Source organism: Anomaloglossus baeobatrachus, unplaced genomic scaffold (genome assembly GCF_048569485.1).
Source record: "Anomaloglossus baeobatrachus isolate aAnoBae1 unplaced genomic scaffold, aAnoBae1.hap1 Scaffold_2783, whole genome shotgun sequence".
NCBI classification, from domain to species: Eukaryota; Metazoa; Chordata; class Amphibia; order Anura; family Aromobatidae; genus Anomaloglossus; species Anomaloglossus baeobatrachus.
In genome coordinates, this window is record NW_027442267.1 from 14,643 (window position 1) to 30,919 (window position 16,277).

Here is a 16,277-nt window from a genome sequence, read left to right on the forward strand (position 1 = left end):
CCACTGCAATGAATCTGAATAACTCCTCCTTTAGGGCGCAAGCAACTCCCCTCCCCCTTGCAGTCTTTCCAATTCACGATACAAAAAGACGGACAGGACAGGTTGCCTGACTTTCCGTCACTGCCACCCTTTGCCATCCTTACCCGTAGAAAGCCCTTTCATCATCCCCAAACCCTAATCTTTTCCCTTTCCTTCCCAGCCCCCAAACCCTGCCCTCTGTACCTTTCTCACCACCCGCTTCCCTTCTCCTGTCATCCCCCTACCACCCGGGAAAAAAAGAGATTGCCCCCTCCTTCCACTAGCCCACCCTCCCACCCAAAGAACAACTTCTTCTGCGCAGCTTGTTTTCTAGGCAGCAGCGCTATTGTGATGTCATCGGGGGGCATTGTGACAAGCCGCCAGTGTTCCGTCTCTTCATGTTGTGCACAGTTCAAACGGAAAATACATCAACAGGCAGACTACAGAAAAGCTTACTATCAAAGGTTAGAGGGGGGCTTTCTCAGAGGGCTTTTTACAGTTTTTCTATTCCCAATTAGCCGTTTAAGTGTACTTATTGAAAGTAGTAATTCTTTCATAGGCCGCCCTTTCTTAGTATTTGACGTTCCTTATATTGCGGTATGAGGCTTCGCAGTAGGTTGCAAACATTCATCACCCATGACTGTCCCCAATTGAGCTCAGAAGCTCAATGTCTATCATGACCTCTCTTTTAGAATGTCCAAGAGCAAGCAAACTATTCCTCCAGGAGAGGGCGCCAACAGACTACTAAAGAGATCATCATTACTCAAAGAAAACCCCAAAAACCAATGCATGATAGGAATAAACAGGTAACTTTCTTTGGAGTGGAAGCGGAGAGATCGCACCAGATGCCAATTCTAGATCTTATCACACCTGTGGTCACTGCAGCAGCAGGTGAATCCACTTTGTCCAAAAGGGATCTATTCCATTCAATTGCAAATGATCTAGATAAGACAGAGAACTGCAGCACGGGGACATAGCCGAGTTGGTCAGGTTGAGTGGTGATGAGTTTGCTATTTGGATGAATAAAGAAAGTCAAAAGTGTGAAAGATAAAAAACAAAAGGAGGAAGTGTGAAAAGTGAATGGGCCAAATTGAGGTGCATATGAAGACGTATGCTTTCTTCCAATTCATTAAATCGGGCTAATATGAATCAGGTGAATTGAGTTCTGCTTTTGGAAACTGGGTTAAGAAGGGGTGCACCGTTCCTGGAGGTACTGCAATACCAGGTCAATGCGTGGAGTGGACAGAGCAAGCTCTTTTTCCATCTCCCTGTTCTAAAAATCCATTTAATATATGGTCCCCAGATAGGGGACGTATCAGATATTAAACTGATAAGAACAGATACTACACTTGATCTTAGCCAAAAGGCCGAGAAGCGATAACCAGAATTGGTTTGGGCCTCGAGTGGCACCCTGGCCTATGCCGGACACATCTTAGGGAGAGAGAGCGAGAGGGAGACAAACCCACGCCTACACAAGACATTTTGTCACCCAAGCCAACCCTTGAAAAGGCTGCTTTGCAGAGCAAAAACAAGAAGAATGGTGCGTTTTGCAGCCGCCGCCCACTGCAATGAATCTGAATAACTCCTCCTTTAGGGCGCAAGCAACTCCCCTCCCCCTTGCAGTCTTTCCAATTCACGATACAAAAAGACGGACAGGACAGGTTGCCTGACTTTCCGTCACTGCCACCCTTTGCCATCCTTACCCGTAGAAAGCCCTTTCATCATCCCCAAACCCTAATCTTTTCCCTTTCCTTCCCAGCCCCCAAACCCTGCCCTCTGTACCTTTCTCACCACCCGCTTCCCTTCTCCTGTCATCCCCCTACCACCCGGGAAAAAAAGAGATTGCCCCCTCCTTCCACTAGCCCACCCTCCCACCCAAAGAACAACTTCTTCTGCGCAGCTTGTTTTCTAGGCAGCAGCGCTATTGTGATGTCATCGGGGGGCATTGTGACAAGCCGCCAGTGTTCCGTCTCTTCATGTTGTGCACAGTTCAAACGGAAAATACATCAACAGGCAGACTACAGAAAAGCTTACTATCAAAGGTTAGAGGGGGGCTTTCTCAGAGGGCTTTTTACAGTTTTTCTATTCCCAATTAGCCGTTTAAGTGTACTTATTGAAAGTAGTAATTCTTTCATAGGCCGCCCTTTCTTAGTATTTGACGTTCCTTATATTGCGGTATGAGGCTTCGCAGTAGGTTGCAAACATTCATCACCCATGACTGTCCCCAATTGAGCTCAGAAGCTCAATGTCTATCATGACCTCTCTTTTAGAATGTCCAAGAGCAAGCAAACTATTCCTCCAGGAGAGGGCGCCAACAGACTACTAAAGAGATCATCATTACTCAAAGAAAACCCCAAAAACCAATGCATGATAGGAATAAACAGGTAACTTTCTTTGGAGTGGAAGCGGAGAGATCGCACCAGATGCCAATTCTAGATCTTATCACACCTGTGGTCACTGCAGCAGCAGGTGAATCCACTTTGTCCAAAAGGGATCTATTCCATTCAATTGCAAATGATCTAGATAAGACAGAGAACTGCAGCACGGGGACATAGCCGAGTTGGTCAGGTTGAGTGGTGATGAGTTTGCTATTTGGATGAATAAAGAAAGTCAAAAGTGTGAAAGATAAAAAACAAAAGGAGGAAGTGTGAAAAGTGAATGGGCCAAATTGAGGTGCATATGAAGACGTATGCTTTCTTCCAATTCATTAAATCGGGCTAATATGAATCAGGTGAATTGAGTTCTGCTTTTGGAAACTGGGTTAAGAAGGGGTGCACCGTTCCTGGAGGTACTGCAATACCAGGTCAATGCGTGGAGTGGACAGAGCAAGCTCTTTTTCCATCTCCCTGTTCTAAAAATCCATTTAATATATGGTCCCCAGATAGGGGACGTATCAGATATTAAACTGATAAGAACAGATACTACACTTGATCTTAGCCAAAAGGCCGAGAAGCGATAACCAGAATTGGTTTGGGCCTCGAGTGGCACCCTGGCCTATGCCGGACACATCTTAGGGAGAGAGAGCGAGAGGGAGACAAACCCACGCCTACACAAGACATTTTGTCACCCAAGCCAACCCTTGAAAAGGCTGCTTTGCAGAGCAAAAACAAGAAGAATGGTGCGTTTTGCAGCCGCCGCCCACTGCAATGAATCTGAATAACTCCTCCTTTAGGGCGCAAGCAACTCCCCTCCCCCTTGCAGTCTTTCCAATTCACGATACAAAAAGACGGACAGGACAGGTTGCCTGACTTTCCGTCACTGCCACCCTTTGCCATCCTTACCCGTAGAAAGCCCTTTCATCATCCCCAAACCCTAATCTTTTCCCTTTCCTTCCCAGCCCCCAAACCCTGCCCTCTGTACCTTTCTCACCACCCGCTTCCCTTCTCCTGTCATCCCCCTACCACCCGGGAAAAAAAGAGATTGCCCCCTCCTTCCACTAGCCCACCCTCCCACCCAAAGAACAACTTCTTCTGCGCAGCTTGTTTTCTAGGCAGCAGCGCTATTGTGATGTCATCGGGGGGCATTGTGACAAGCCGCCAGTGTTCCGTCTCTTCATGTTGTGCACAGTTCAAACGGAAAATACATCAACAGGCAGACTACAGAAAAGCTTACTATCAAAGGTTAGAGGGGGGCTTTCTCAGAGGGCTTTTTACAGTTTTTCTATTCCCAATTAGCCGTTTAAGTGTACTTATTGAAAGTAGTAATTCTTTCATAGGCCGCCCTTTCTTAGTATTTGACGTTCCTTATATTGCGGTATGAGGCTTCGCAGTAGGTTGCAAACATTCATCACCCATGACTGTCCCCAATTGAGCTCAGAAGCTCAATGTCTATCATGACCTCTCTTTTAGAATGTCCAAGAGCAAGCAAACTATTCCTCCAGGAGAGGGCGCCAACAGACTACTAAAGAGATCATCATTACTCAAAGAAAACCCCAAAAACCAATGCATGATAGGAATAAACAGGTAACTTTCTTTGGAGTGGAAGCGGAGAGATCGCACCAGATGCCAATTCTAGATCTTATCACACCTGTGGTCACTGCAGCAGCAGGTGAATCCACTTTGTCCAAAAGGGATCTATTCCATTCAATTGCAAATGATCTAGATAAGACAGAGAACTGCAGCACGGGGACATAGCCGAGTTGGTCAGGTTGAGTGGTGATGAGTTTGCTATTTGGATGAATAAAGAAAGTCAAAAGTGTGAAAGATAAAAAACAAAAGGAGGAAGTGTGAAAAGTGAATGGGCCAAATTGAGGTGCATATGAAGACGTATGCTTTCTTCCAATTCATTAAATCGGGCTAATATGAATCAGGTGAATTGAGTTCTGCTTTTGGAAACTGGGTTAAGAAGGGGTGCACCGTTCCTGGAGGTACTGCAATACCAGGTCAATGCGTGGAGTGGACAGAGCAAGCTCTTTTTCCATCTCCCTGTTCTAAAAATCCATTTAATATATGGTCCCCAGATAGGGGACGTATCAGATATTAAACTGATAAGAACAGATACTACACTTGATCTTAGCCAAAAGGCCGAGAAGCGATAACCAGAATTGGTTTGGGCCTCGAGTGGCACCCTGGCCTATGCCGGACACATCTTAGGGAGAGAGAGCGAGAGGGAGACAAACCCACGCCTACACAAGACATTTTGTCACCCAAGCCAACCCTTGAAAAGGCTGCTTTGCAGAGCAAAAACAAGAAGAATGGTGCGTTTTGCAGCCGCCGCCCACTGCAATGAATCTGAATAACTCCTCCTTTAGGGCGCAAGCAACTCCCCTCCCCCTTGCAGTCTTTCCAATTCACGATACAAAAAGACGGACAGGACAGGTTGCCTGACTTTCCGTCACTGCCACCCTTTGCCATCCTTACCCGTAGAAAGCCCTTTCATCATCCCCAAACCCTAATCTTTTCCCTTTCCTTCCCAGCCCCCAAACCCTGCCCTCTGTACCTTTCTCACCACCCGCTTCCCTTCTCCTGTCATCCCCCTACCACCCGGGAAAAAAAGAGATTGCCCCCTCCTTCCACTAGCCCACCCTCCCACCCAAAGAACAACTTCTTCTGCGCAGCTTGTTTTCTAGGCAGCAGCGCTATTGTGATGTCATCGGGGGGCATTGTGACAAGCCGCCAGTGTTCCGTCTCTTCATGTTGTGCACAGTTCAAACGGAAAATACATCAACAGGCAGACTACAGAAAAGCTTACTATCAAAGGTTAGAGGGGGGCTTTCTCAGAGGGCTTTTTACAGTTTTTCTATTCCCAATTAGCCGTTTAAGTGTACTTATTGAAAGTAGTAATTCTTTCATAGGCCGCCCTTTCTTAGTATTTGACGTTCCTTATATTGCGGTATGAGGCTTCGCAGTAGGTTGCAAACATTCATCACCCATGACTGTCCCCAATTGAGCTCAGAAGCTCAATGTCTATCATGACCTCTCTTTTAGAATGTCCAAGAGCAAGCAAACTATTCCTCCAGGAGAGGGCGCCAACAGACTACTAAAGAGATCATCATTACTCAAAGAAAACCCCAAAAACCAATGCATGATAGGAATAAACAGGTAACTTTCTTTGGAGTGGAAGCGGAGAGATCGCACCAGATGCCAATTCTAGATCTTATCACACCTGTGGTCACTGCAGCAGCAGGTGAATCCACTTTGTCCAAAAGGGATCTATTCCATTCAATTGCAAATGATCTAGATAAGACAGAGAACTGCAGCACGGGGACATAGCCGAGTTGGTCAGGTTGAGTGGTGATGAGTTTGCTATTTGGATGAATAAAGAAAGTCAAAAGTGTGAAAGATAAAAAACAAAAGGAGGAAGTGTGAAAAGTGAATGGGCCAAATTGAGGTGCATATGAAGACGTATGCTTTCTTCCAATTCATTAAATCGGGCTAATATGAATCAGGTGAATTGAGTTCTGCTTTTGGAAACTGGGTTAAGAAGGGGTGCACCGTTCCTGGAGGTACTGCAATACCAGGTCAATGCGTGGAGTGGACAGAGCAAGCTCTTTTTCCATCTCCCTGTTCTAAAAATCCATTTAATATATGGTCCCCAGATAGGGGACGTATCAGATATTAAACTGATAAGAACAGATACTACACTTGATCTTAGCCAAAAGGCCGAGAAGCGATAACCAGAATTGGTTTGGGCCTCGAGTGGCACCCTGGCCTATGCCGGACACATCTTAGGGAGAGAGAGCGAGAGGGAGACAAACCCACGCCTACACAAGACATTTTGTCACCCAAGCCAACCCTTGAAAAGGCTGCTTTGCAGAGCAAAAACAAGAAGAATGGTGCGTTTTGCAGCCGCCGCCCACTGCAATGAATCTGAATAACTCCTCCTTTAGGGCGCAAGCAACTCCCCTCCCCCTTGCAGTCTTTCCAATTCACGATACAAAAAGACGGACAGGACAGGTTGCCTGACTTTCCGTCACTGCCACCCTTTGCCATCCTTACCCGTAGAAAGCCCTTTCATCATCCCCAAACCCTAATCTTTTCCCTTTCCTTCCCAGCCCCCAAACCCTGCCCTCTGTACCTTTCTCACCACCCGCTTCCCTTCTCCTGTCATCCCCCTACCACCCGGGAAAAAAAGAGATTGCCCCCTCCTTCCACTAGCCCACCCTCCCACCCAAAGAACAACTTCTTCTGCGCAGCTTGTTTTCTAGGCAGCAGCGCTATTGTGATGTCATCGGGGGGCATTGTGACAAGCCGCCAGTGTTCCGTCTCTTCATGTTGTGCACAGTTCAAACGGAAAATACATCAACAGGCAGACTACAGAAAAGCTTACTATCAAAGGTTAGAGGGGGGCTTTCTCAGAGGGCTTTTTACAGTTTTTCTATTCCCAATTAGCCGTTTAAGTGTACTTATTGAAAGTAGTAATTCTTTCATAGGCCGCCCTTTCTTAGTATTTGACGTTCCTTATATTGCGGTATGAGGCTTCGCAGTAGGTTGCAAACATTCATCACCCATGACTGTCCCCAATTGAGCTCAGAAGCTCAATGTCTATCATGACCTCTCTTTTAGAATGTCCAAGAGCAAGCAAACTATTCCTCCAGGAGAGGGCGCCAACAGACTACTAAAGAGATCATCATTACTCAAAGAAAACCCCAAAAACCAATGCATGATAGGAATAAACAGGTAACTTTCTTTGGAGTGGAAGCGGAGAGATCGCACCAGATGCCAATTCTAGATCTTATCACACCTGTGGTCACTGCAGCAGCAGGTGAATCCACTTTGTCCAAAAGGGATCTATTCCATTCAATTGCAAATGATCTAGATAAGACAGAGAACTGCAGCACGGGGACATAGCCGAGTTGGTCAGGTTGAGTGGTGATGAGTTTGCTATTTGGATGAATAAAGAAAGTCAAAAGTGTGAAAGATAAAAAACAAAAGGAGGAAGTGTGAAAAGTGAATGGGCCAAATTGAGGTGCATATGAAGACGTATGCTTTCTTCCAATTCATTAAATCGGGCTAATATGAATCAGGTGAATTGAGTTCTGCTTTTGGAAACTGGGTTAAGAAGGGGTGCACCGTTCCTGGAGGTACTGCAATACCAGGTCAATGCGTGGAGTGGACAGAGCAAGCTCTTTTTCCATCTCCCTGTTCTAAAAATCCATTTAATATATGGTCCCCAGATAGGGGACGTATCAGATATTAAACTGATAAGAACAGATACTACACTTGATCTTAGCCAAAAGGCCGAGAAGCGATAACCAGAATTGGTTTGGGCCTCGAGTGGCACCCTGGCCTATGCCGGACACATCTTAGGGAGAGAGAGCGAGAGGGAGACAAACCCACGCCTACACAAGACATTTTGTCACCCAAGCCAACCCTTGAAAAGGCTGCTTTGCAGAGCAAAAACAAGAAGAATGGTGCGTTTTGCAGCCGCCGCCCACTGCAATGAATCTGAATAACTCCTCCTTTAGGGCGCAAGCAACTCCCCTCCCCCTTGCAGTCTTTCCAATTCACGATACAAAAAGACGGACAGGACAGGTTGCCTGACTTTCCGTCACTGCCACCCTTTGCCATCCTTACCCGTAGAAAGCCCTTTCATCATCCCCAAACCCTAATCTTTTCCCTTTCCTTCCCAGCCCCCAAACCCTGCCCTCTGTACCTTTCTCACCACCCGCTTCCCTTCTCCTGTCATCCCCCTACCACCCGGGAAAAAAAGAGATTGCCCCCTCCTTCCACTAGCCCACCCTCCCACCCAAAGAACAACTTCTTCTGCGCAGCTTGTTTTCTAGGCAGCAGCGCTATTGTGATGTCATCGGGGGGCATTGTGACAAGCCGCCAGTGTTCCGTCTCTTCATGTTGTGCACAGTTCAAACGGAAAATACATCAACAGGCAGACTACAGAAAAGCTTACTATCAAAGGTTAGAGGGGGGCTTTCTCAGAGGGCTTTTTACAGTTTTTCTATTCCCAATTAGCCGTTTAAGTGTACTTATTGAAAGTAGTAATTCTTTCATAGGCCGCCCTTTCTTAGTATTTGACGTTCCTTATATTGCGGTATGAGGCTTCGCAGTAGGTTGCAAACATTCATCACCCATGACTGTCCCCAATTGAGCTCAGAAGCTCAATGTCTATCATGACCTCTCTTTTAGAATGTCCAAGAGCAAGCAAACTATTCCTCCAGGAGAGGGCGCCAACAGACTACTAAAGAGATCATCATTACTCAAAGAAAACCCCAAAAACCAATGCATGATAGGAATAAACAGGTAACTTTCTTTGGAGTGGAAGCGGAGAGATCGCACCAGATGCCAATTCTAGATCTTATCACACCTGTGGTCACTGCAGCAGCAGGTGAATCCACTTTGTCCAAAAGGGATCTATTCCATTCAATTGCAAATGATCTAGATAAGACAGAGAACTGCAGCACGGGGACATAGCCGAGTTGGTCAGGTTGAGTGGTGATGAGTTTGCTATTTGGATGAATAAAGAAAGTCAAAAGTGTGAAAGATAAAAAACAAAAGGAGGAAGTGTGAAAAGTGAATGGGCCAAATTGAGGTGCATATGAAGACGTATGCTTTCTTCCAATTCATTAAATCGGGCTAATATGAATCAGGTGAATTGAGTTCTGCTTTTGGAAACTGGGTTAAGAAGGGGTGCACCGTTCCTGGAGGTACTGCAATACCAGGTCAATGCGTGGAGTGGACAGAGCAAGCTCTTTTTCCATCTCCCTGTTCTAAAAATCCATTTAATATATGGTCCCCAGATAGGGGACGTATCAGATATTAAACTGATAAGAACAGATACTACACTTGATCTTAGCCAAAAGGCCGAGAAGCGATAACCAGAATTGGTTTGGGCCTCGAGTGGCACCCTGGCCTATGCCGGACACATCTTAGGGAGAGAGAGCGAGAGGGAGACAAACCCACGCCTACACAAGACATTTTGTCACCCAAGCCAACCCTTGAAAAGGCTGCTTTGCAGAGCAAAAACAAGAAGAATGGTGCGTTTTGCAGCCGCCGCCCACTGCAATGAATCTGAATAACTCCTCCTTTAGGGCGCAAGCAACTCCCCTCCCCCTTGCAGTCTTTCCAATTCACGATACAAAAAGACGGACAGGACAGGTTGCCTGACTTTCCGTCACTGCCACCCTTTGCCATCCTTACCCGTAGAAAGCCCTTTCATCATCCCCAAACCCTAATCTTTTCCCTTTCCTTCCCAGCCCCCAAACCCTGCCCTCTGTACCTTTCTCACCACCCGCTTCCCTTCTCCTGTCATCCCCCTACCACCCGGGAAAAAAAGAGATTGCCCCCTCCTTCCACTAGCCCACCCTCCCACCCAAAGAACAACTTCTTCTGCGCAGCTTGTTTTCTAGGCAGCAGCGCTATTGTGATGTCATCGGGGGGCATTGTGACAAGCCGCCAGTGTTCCGTCTCTTCATGTTGTGCACAGTTCAAACGGAAAATACATCAACAGGCAGACTACAGAAAAGCTTACTATCAAAGGTTAGAGGGGGGCTTTCTCAGAGGGCTTTTTACAGTTTTTCTATTCCCAATTAGCCGTTTAAGTGTACTTATTGAAAGTAGTAATTCTTTCATAGGCCGCCCTTTCTTAGTATTTGACGTTCCTTATATTGCGGTATGAGGCTTCGCAGTAGGTTGCAAACATTCATCACCCATGACTGTCCCCAATTGAGCTCAGAAGCTCAATGTCTATCATGACCTCTCTTTTAGAATGTCCAAGAGCAAGCAAACTATTCCTCCAGGAGAGGGCGCCAACAGACTACTAAAGAGATCATCATTACTCAAAGAAAACCCCAAAAACCAATGCATGATAGGAATAAACAGGTAACTTTCTTTGGAGTGGAAGCGGAGAGATCGCACCAGATGCCAATTCTAGATCTTATCACACCTGTGGTCACTGCAGCAGCAGGTGAATCCACTTTGTCCAAAAGGGATCTATTCCATTCAATTGCAAATGATCTAGATAAGACAGAGAACTGCAGCACGGGGACATAGCCGAGTTGGTCAGGTTGAGTGGTGATGAGTTTGCTATTTGGATGAATAAAGAAAGTCAAAAGTGTGAAAGATAAAAAACAAAAGGAGGAAGTGTGAAAAGTGAATGGGCCAAATTGAGGTGCATATGAAGACGTATGCTTTCTTCCAATTCATTAAATCGGGCTAATATGAATCAGGTGAATTGAGTTCTGCTTTTGGAAACTGGGTTAAGAAGGGGTGCACCGTTCCTGGAGGTACTGCAATACCAGGTCAATGCGTGGAGTGGACAGAGCAAGCTCTTTTTCCATCTCCCTGTTCTAAAAATCCATTTAATATATGGTCCCCAGATAGGGGACGTATCAGATATTAAACTGATAAGAACAGATACTACACTTGATCTTAGCCAAAAGGCCGAGAAGCGATAACCAGAATTGGTTTGGGCCTCGAGTGGCACCCTGGCCTATGCCGGACACATCTTAGGGAGAGAGAGCGAGAGGGAGACAAACCCACGCCTACACAAGACATTTTGTCACCCAAGCCAACCCTTGAAAAGGCTGCTTTGCAGAGCAAAAACAAGAAGAATGGTGCGTTTTGCAGCCGCCGCCCACTGCAATGAATCTGAATAACTCCTCCTTTAGGGCGCAAGCAACTCCCCTCCCCCTTGCAGTCTTTCCAATTCACGATACAAAAAGACGGACAGGACAGGTTGCCTGACTTTCCGTCACTGCCACCCTTTGCCATCCTTACCCGTAGAAAGCCCTTTCATCATCCCCAAACCCTAATCTTTTCCCTTTCCTTCCCAGCCCCCAAACCCTGCCCTCTGTACCTTTCTCACCACCCGCTTCCCTTCTCCTGTCATCCCCCTACCACCCGGGAAAAAAAGAGATTGCCCCCTCCTTCCACTAGCCCACCCTCCCACCCAAAGAACAACTTCTTCTGCGCAGCTTGTTTTCTAGGCAGCAGCGCTATTGTGATGTCATCGGGGGGCATTGTGACAAGCCGCCAGTGTTCCGTCTCTTCATGTTGTGCACAGTTCAAACGGAAAATACATCAACAGGCAGACTACAGAAAAGCTTACTATCAAAGGTTAGAGGGGGGCTTTCTCAGAGGGCTTTTTACAGTTTTTCTATTCCCAATTAGCCGTTTAAGTGTACTTATTGAAAGTAGTAATTCTTTCATAGGCCGCCCTTTCTTAGTATTTGACGTTCCTTATATTGCGGTATGAGGCTTCGCAGTAGGTTGCAAACATTCATCACCCATGACTGTCCCCAATTGAGCTCAGAAGCTCAATGTCTATCATGACCTCTCTTTTAGAATGTCCAAGAGCAAGCAAACTATTCCTCCAGGAGAGGGCGCCAACAGACTACTAAAGAGATCATCATTACTCAAAGAAAACCCCAAAAACCAATGCATGATAGGAATAAACAGGTAACTTTCTTTGGAGTGGAAGCGGAGAGATCGCACCAGATGCCAATTCTAGATCTTATCACACCTGTGGTCACTGCAGCAGCAGGTGAATCCACTTTGTCCAAAAGGGATCTATTCCATTCAATTGCAAATGATCTAGATAAGACAGAGAACTGCAGCACGGGGACATAGCCGAGTTGGTCAGGTTGAGTGGTGATGAGTTTGCTATTTGGATGAATAAAGAAAGTCAAAAGTGTGAAAGATAAAAAACAAAAGGAGGAAGTGTGAAAAGTGAATGGGCCAAATTGAGGTGCATATGAAGACGTATGCTTTCTTCCAATTCATTAAATCGGGCTAATATGAATCAGGTGAATTGAGTTCTGCTTTTGGAAACTGGGTTAAGAAGGGGTGCACCGTTCCTGGAGGTACTGCAATACCAGGTCAATGCGTGGAGTGGACAGAGCAAGCTCTTTTTCCATCTCCCTGTTCTAAAAATCCATTTAATATATGGTCCCCAGATAGGGGACGTATCAGATATTAAACTGATAAGAACAGATACTACACTTGATCTTAGCCAAAAGGCCGAGAAGCGATAACCAGAATTGGTTTGGGCCTCGAGTGGCACCCTGGCCTATGCCGGACACATCTTAGGGAGAGAGAGCGAGAGGGAGACAAACCCACGCCTACACAAGACATTTTGTCACCCAAGCCAACCCTTGAAAAGGCTGCTTTGCAGAGCAAAAACAAGAAGAATGGTGCGTTTTGCAGCCGCCGCCCACTGCAATGAATCTGAATAACTCCTCCTTTAGGGCGCAAGCAACTCCCCTCCCCCTTGCAGTCTTTCCAATTCACGATACAAAAAGACGGACAGGACAGGTTGCCTGACTTTCCGTCACTGCCACCCTTTGCCATCCTTACCCGTAGAAAGCCCTTTCATCATCCCCAAACCCTAATCTTTTCCCTTTCCTTCCCAGCCCCCAAACCCTGCCCTCTGTACCTTTCTCACCACCCGCTTCCCTTCTCCTGTCATCCCCCTACCACCCGGGAAAAAAAGAGATTGCCCCCTCCTTCCACTAGCCCACCCTCCCACCCAAAGAACAACTTCTTCTGCGCAGCTTGTTTTCTAGGCAGCAGCGCTATTGTGATGTCATCGGGGGGCATTGTGACAAGCCGCCAGTGTTCCGTCTCTTCATGTTGTGCACAGTTCAAACGGAAAATACATCAACAGGCAGACTACAGAAAAGCTTACTATCAAAGGTTAGAGGGGGGCTTTCTCAGAGGGCTTTTTACAGTTTTTCTATTCCCAATTAGCCGTTTAAGTGTACTTATTGAAAGTAGTAATTCTTTCATAGGCCGCCCTTTCTTAGTATTTGACGTTCCTTATATTGCGGTATGAGGCTTCGCAGTAGGTTGCAAACATTCATCACCCATGACTGTCCCCAATTGAGCTCAGAAGCTCAATGTCTATCATGACCTCTCTTTTAGAATGTCCAAGAGCAAGCAAACTATTCCTCCAGGAGAGGGCGCCAACAGACTACTAAAGAGATCATCATTACTCAAAGAAAACCCCAAAAACCAATGCATGATAGGAATAAACAGGTAACTTTCTTTGGAGTGGAAGCGGAGAGATCGCACCAGATGCCAATTCTAGATCTTATCACACCTGTGGTCACTGCAGCAGCAGGTGAATCCACTTTGTCCAAAAGGGATCTATTCCATTCAATTGCAAATGATCTAGATAAGACAGAGAACTGCAGCACGGGGACATAGCCGAGTTGGTCAGGTTGAGTGGTGATGAGTTTGCTATTTGGATGAATAAAGAAAGTCAAAAGTGTGAAAGATAAAAAACAAAAGGAGGAAGTGTGAAAAGTGAATGGGCCAAATTGAGGTGCATATGAAGACGTATGCTTTCTTCCAATTCATTAAATCGGGCTAATATGAATCAGGTGAATTGAGTTCTGCTTTTGGAAACTGGGTTAAGAAGGGGTGCACCGTTCCTGGAGGTACTGCAATACCAGGTCAATGCGTGGAGTGGACAGAGCAAGCTCTTTTTCCATCTCCCTGTTCTAAAAATCCATTTAATATATGGTCCCCAGATAGGGGACGTATCAGATATTAAACTGATAAGAACAGATACTACACTTGATCTTAGCCAAAAGGCCGAGAAGCGATAACCAGAATTGGTTTGGGCCTCGAGTGGCACCCTGGCCTATGCCGGACACATCTTAGGGAGAGAGAGCGAGAGGGAGACAAACCCACGCCTACACAAGACATTTTGTCACCCAAGCCAACCCTTGAAAAGGCTGCTTTGCAGAGCAAAAACAAGAAGAATGGTGCGTTTTGCAGCCGCCGCCCACTGCAATGAATCTGAATAACTCCTCCTTTAGGGCGCAAGCAACTCCCCTCCCCCTTGCAGTCTTTCCAATTCACGATACAAAAAGACGGACAGGACAGGTTGCCTGACTTTCCGTCACTGCCACCCTTTGCCATCCTTACCCGTAGAAAGCCCTTTCATCATCCCCAAACCCTAATCTTTTCCCTTTCCTTCCCAGCCCCCAAACCCTGCCCTCTGTACCTTTCTCACCACCCGCTTCCCTTCTCCTGTCATCCCCCTACCACCCGGGAAAAAAAGAGATTGCCCCCTCCTTCCACTAGCCCACCCTCCCACCCAAAGAACAACTTCTTCTGCGCAGCTTGTTTTCTAGGCAGCAGCGCTATTGTGATGTCATCGGGGGGCATTGTGACAAGCCGCCAGTGTTCCGTCTCTTCATGTTGTGCACAGTTCAAACGGAAAATACATCAACAGGCAGACTACAGAAAAGCTTACTATCAAAGGTTAGAGGGGGGCTTTCTCAGAGGGCTTTTTACAGTTTTTCTATTCCCAATTAGCCGTTTAAGTGTACTTATTGAAAGTAGTAATTCTTTCATAGGCCGCCCTTTCTTAGTATTTGACGTTCCTTATATTGCGGTATGAGGCTTCGCAGTAGGTTGCAAACATTCATCACCCATGACTGTCCCCAATTGAGCTCAGAAGCTCAATGTCTATCATGACCTCTCTTTTAGAATGTCCAAGAGCAAGCAAACTATTCCTCCAGGAGAGGGCGCCAACAGACTACTAAAGAGATCATCATTACTCAAAGAAAACCCCAAAAACCAATGCATGATAGGAATAAACAGGTAACTTTCTTTGGAGTGGAAGCGGAGAGATCGCACCAGATGCCAATTCTAGATCTTATCACACCTGTGGTCACTGCAGCAGCAGGTGAATCCAATTTGTCCAAAAGGGATCTATTCCATTCAATTGCAAATGATCTAGATAAGACAGAGAACTGCAGCACGGGGACATAGCCGAGTTGGTCAGGTTGAGTGGTGATGAGTTTGCTATTTGGATGAATAAAGAAAGTCAAAAGTGTGAAAGATAAAAAACAAAAGGAGGAAGTGTGAAAAGTGAATGGGCCAAATTGAGGTGCATATGAAGACGTATGCTTTCTTCCAATTCATTAAATCGGGCTAATATGAATCAGGTGAATTGAGTTCTGCTTTTGGAAACTGGGTTAAGAAGGGGTGCACCGTTCCTGGAGGTACTGCAATACCAGGTCAATGCGTGGAGTGGACAGAGCAAGCTCTTTTTCCATCTCCCTGTTCTAAAAATCCATTTAATATATGGTCCCCAGATAGGGGACGTATCAGATATTAAACTGATAAGAACAGATACTACACTTGATCTTAGCCAAAAGGCCGAGAAGCGATAACCAGAATTGGTTTGGGCCTCGAGTGGCACCCTGGCCTATGCCGGACACATCTTAGGGAGAGAGAGCGAGAGGGAGACAAACCCACGCCTACACAAGACATTTTGTCACCCAAGCCAACCCTTGAAAAGGCTGCTTTGCAGAGCAAAAACAAGAAGAATGGTGCGTTTTGCAGCCGCCGCCCACTGCAATGAATCTGAATAACTCCTCCTTTAGGGCGCAAGCAACTCCCCTCCCCCTTGCAGTCTTTCCAATTCACGATACAAAAAGACGGACAGGACAGGTTGCCTGACTTTCCGTCACTGCCACCCTTTGCCATCCTTACCCGTAGAAAGCCCTTTCATCATCCCCAAACCCTAATCTTTTCCCTTTCCTTCCCAGCCCCCAAACCCTGCCCTCTGTACCTTTCTCACCACCCGCTTCCCTTCTCCTGTCATCCCCCTACCACCCGGGAAAAAAAGAGATTGCCCCCTCCTTCCACTAGCCCACCCTCCCACCCAAAGAACAACTTCTTCTGCGCAGCTTGTTTTCTAGGCAGCAGCGCTATTGTGATGTCATCGGGGGGCATTGTGACAAGCCGCCAGTGTTCCGTCTCTTCATGTTGTGCACAGTTCAAACGGAAAATACATCAACAGGCAGACTACAGAAAAGCTTACTATCAAAGGTTAGAGGGGGGCTT

At 46.4% G+C, this 16,277-nt stretch overlaps 10 non-coding genes across 10 annotated transcripts; all 10 read right to left on the bottom strand.

Annotated features, from left to right (window-relative positions):
- Positions 1–1,206: 1,206 nt before the first annotated feature.
- Positions 1,207–1,397, bottom strand: LOC142265904 (U2 spliceosomal RNA). Its single transcript, XR_012732109.1, has one exon. It is a non-coding gene; the product is annotated as a U2 spliceosomal RNA (small nuclear RNA).
- A 1,387-nt stretch (positions 1,398–2,784) lies between these two features.
- Positions 2,785–2,975, bottom strand: LOC142265905 (U2 spliceosomal RNA). The gene has a single exon (XR_012732110.1). It is a non-coding gene; the product is annotated as a U2 spliceosomal RNA (small nuclear RNA).
- A 1,387-nt stretch (positions 2,976–4,362) lies between these two features.
- On the bottom strand, positions 4,363–4,553 carry LOC142265906 (U2 spliceosomal RNA). The gene has a single exon (XR_012732111.1). It is a non-coding gene; the product is annotated as a U2 spliceosomal RNA (small nuclear RNA).
- Positions 4,554–5,940: 1,387 nt separating this feature from the next.
- On the bottom strand, positions 5,941–6,131 carry LOC142265907 (U2 spliceosomal RNA). Its single transcript, XR_012732112.1, has one exon. It is a non-coding gene; the product is annotated as a U2 spliceosomal RNA (small nuclear RNA).
- Positions 6,132–7,518: 1,387 nt separating this feature from the next.
- On the bottom strand, positions 7,519–7,709 carry LOC142265910 (U2 spliceosomal RNA). The gene has a single exon (XR_012732114.1). It is a non-coding gene; the product is annotated as a U2 spliceosomal RNA (small nuclear RNA).
- A 1,387-nt stretch (positions 7,710–9,096) lies between these two features.
- LOC142265911 (U2 spliceosomal RNA) lies at positions 9,097–9,287 on the bottom strand. Its single transcript, XR_012732115.1, has one exon. It is a non-coding gene; the product is annotated as a U2 spliceosomal RNA (small nuclear RNA).
- Positions 9,288–10,674: 1,387 nt separating this feature from the next.
- On the bottom strand, positions 10,675–10,865 carry LOC142265912 (U2 spliceosomal RNA). The gene has a single exon (XR_012732116.1). It is a non-coding gene; the product is annotated as a U2 spliceosomal RNA (small nuclear RNA).
- Positions 10,866–12,252: 1,387 nt separating this feature from the next.
- LOC142265913 (U2 spliceosomal RNA) lies at positions 12,253–12,443 on the bottom strand. Its single transcript, XR_012732117.1, has one exon. It is a non-coding gene; the product is annotated as a U2 spliceosomal RNA (small nuclear RNA).
- A 1,387-nt stretch (positions 12,444–13,830) lies between these two features.
- LOC142265914 (U2 spliceosomal RNA) lies at positions 13,831–14,021 on the bottom strand. Its single transcript, XR_012732118.1, has one exon. It is a non-coding gene; the product is annotated as a U2 spliceosomal RNA (small nuclear RNA).
- A 1,387-nt stretch (positions 14,022–15,408) lies between these two features.
- On the bottom strand, positions 15,409–15,599 carry LOC142265915 (U2 spliceosomal RNA). Its single transcript, XR_012732119.1, has one exon. It is a non-coding gene; the product is annotated as a U2 spliceosomal RNA (small nuclear RNA).
- Between the last annotated feature and the right edge of the window lie 678 nt (positions 15,600–16,277).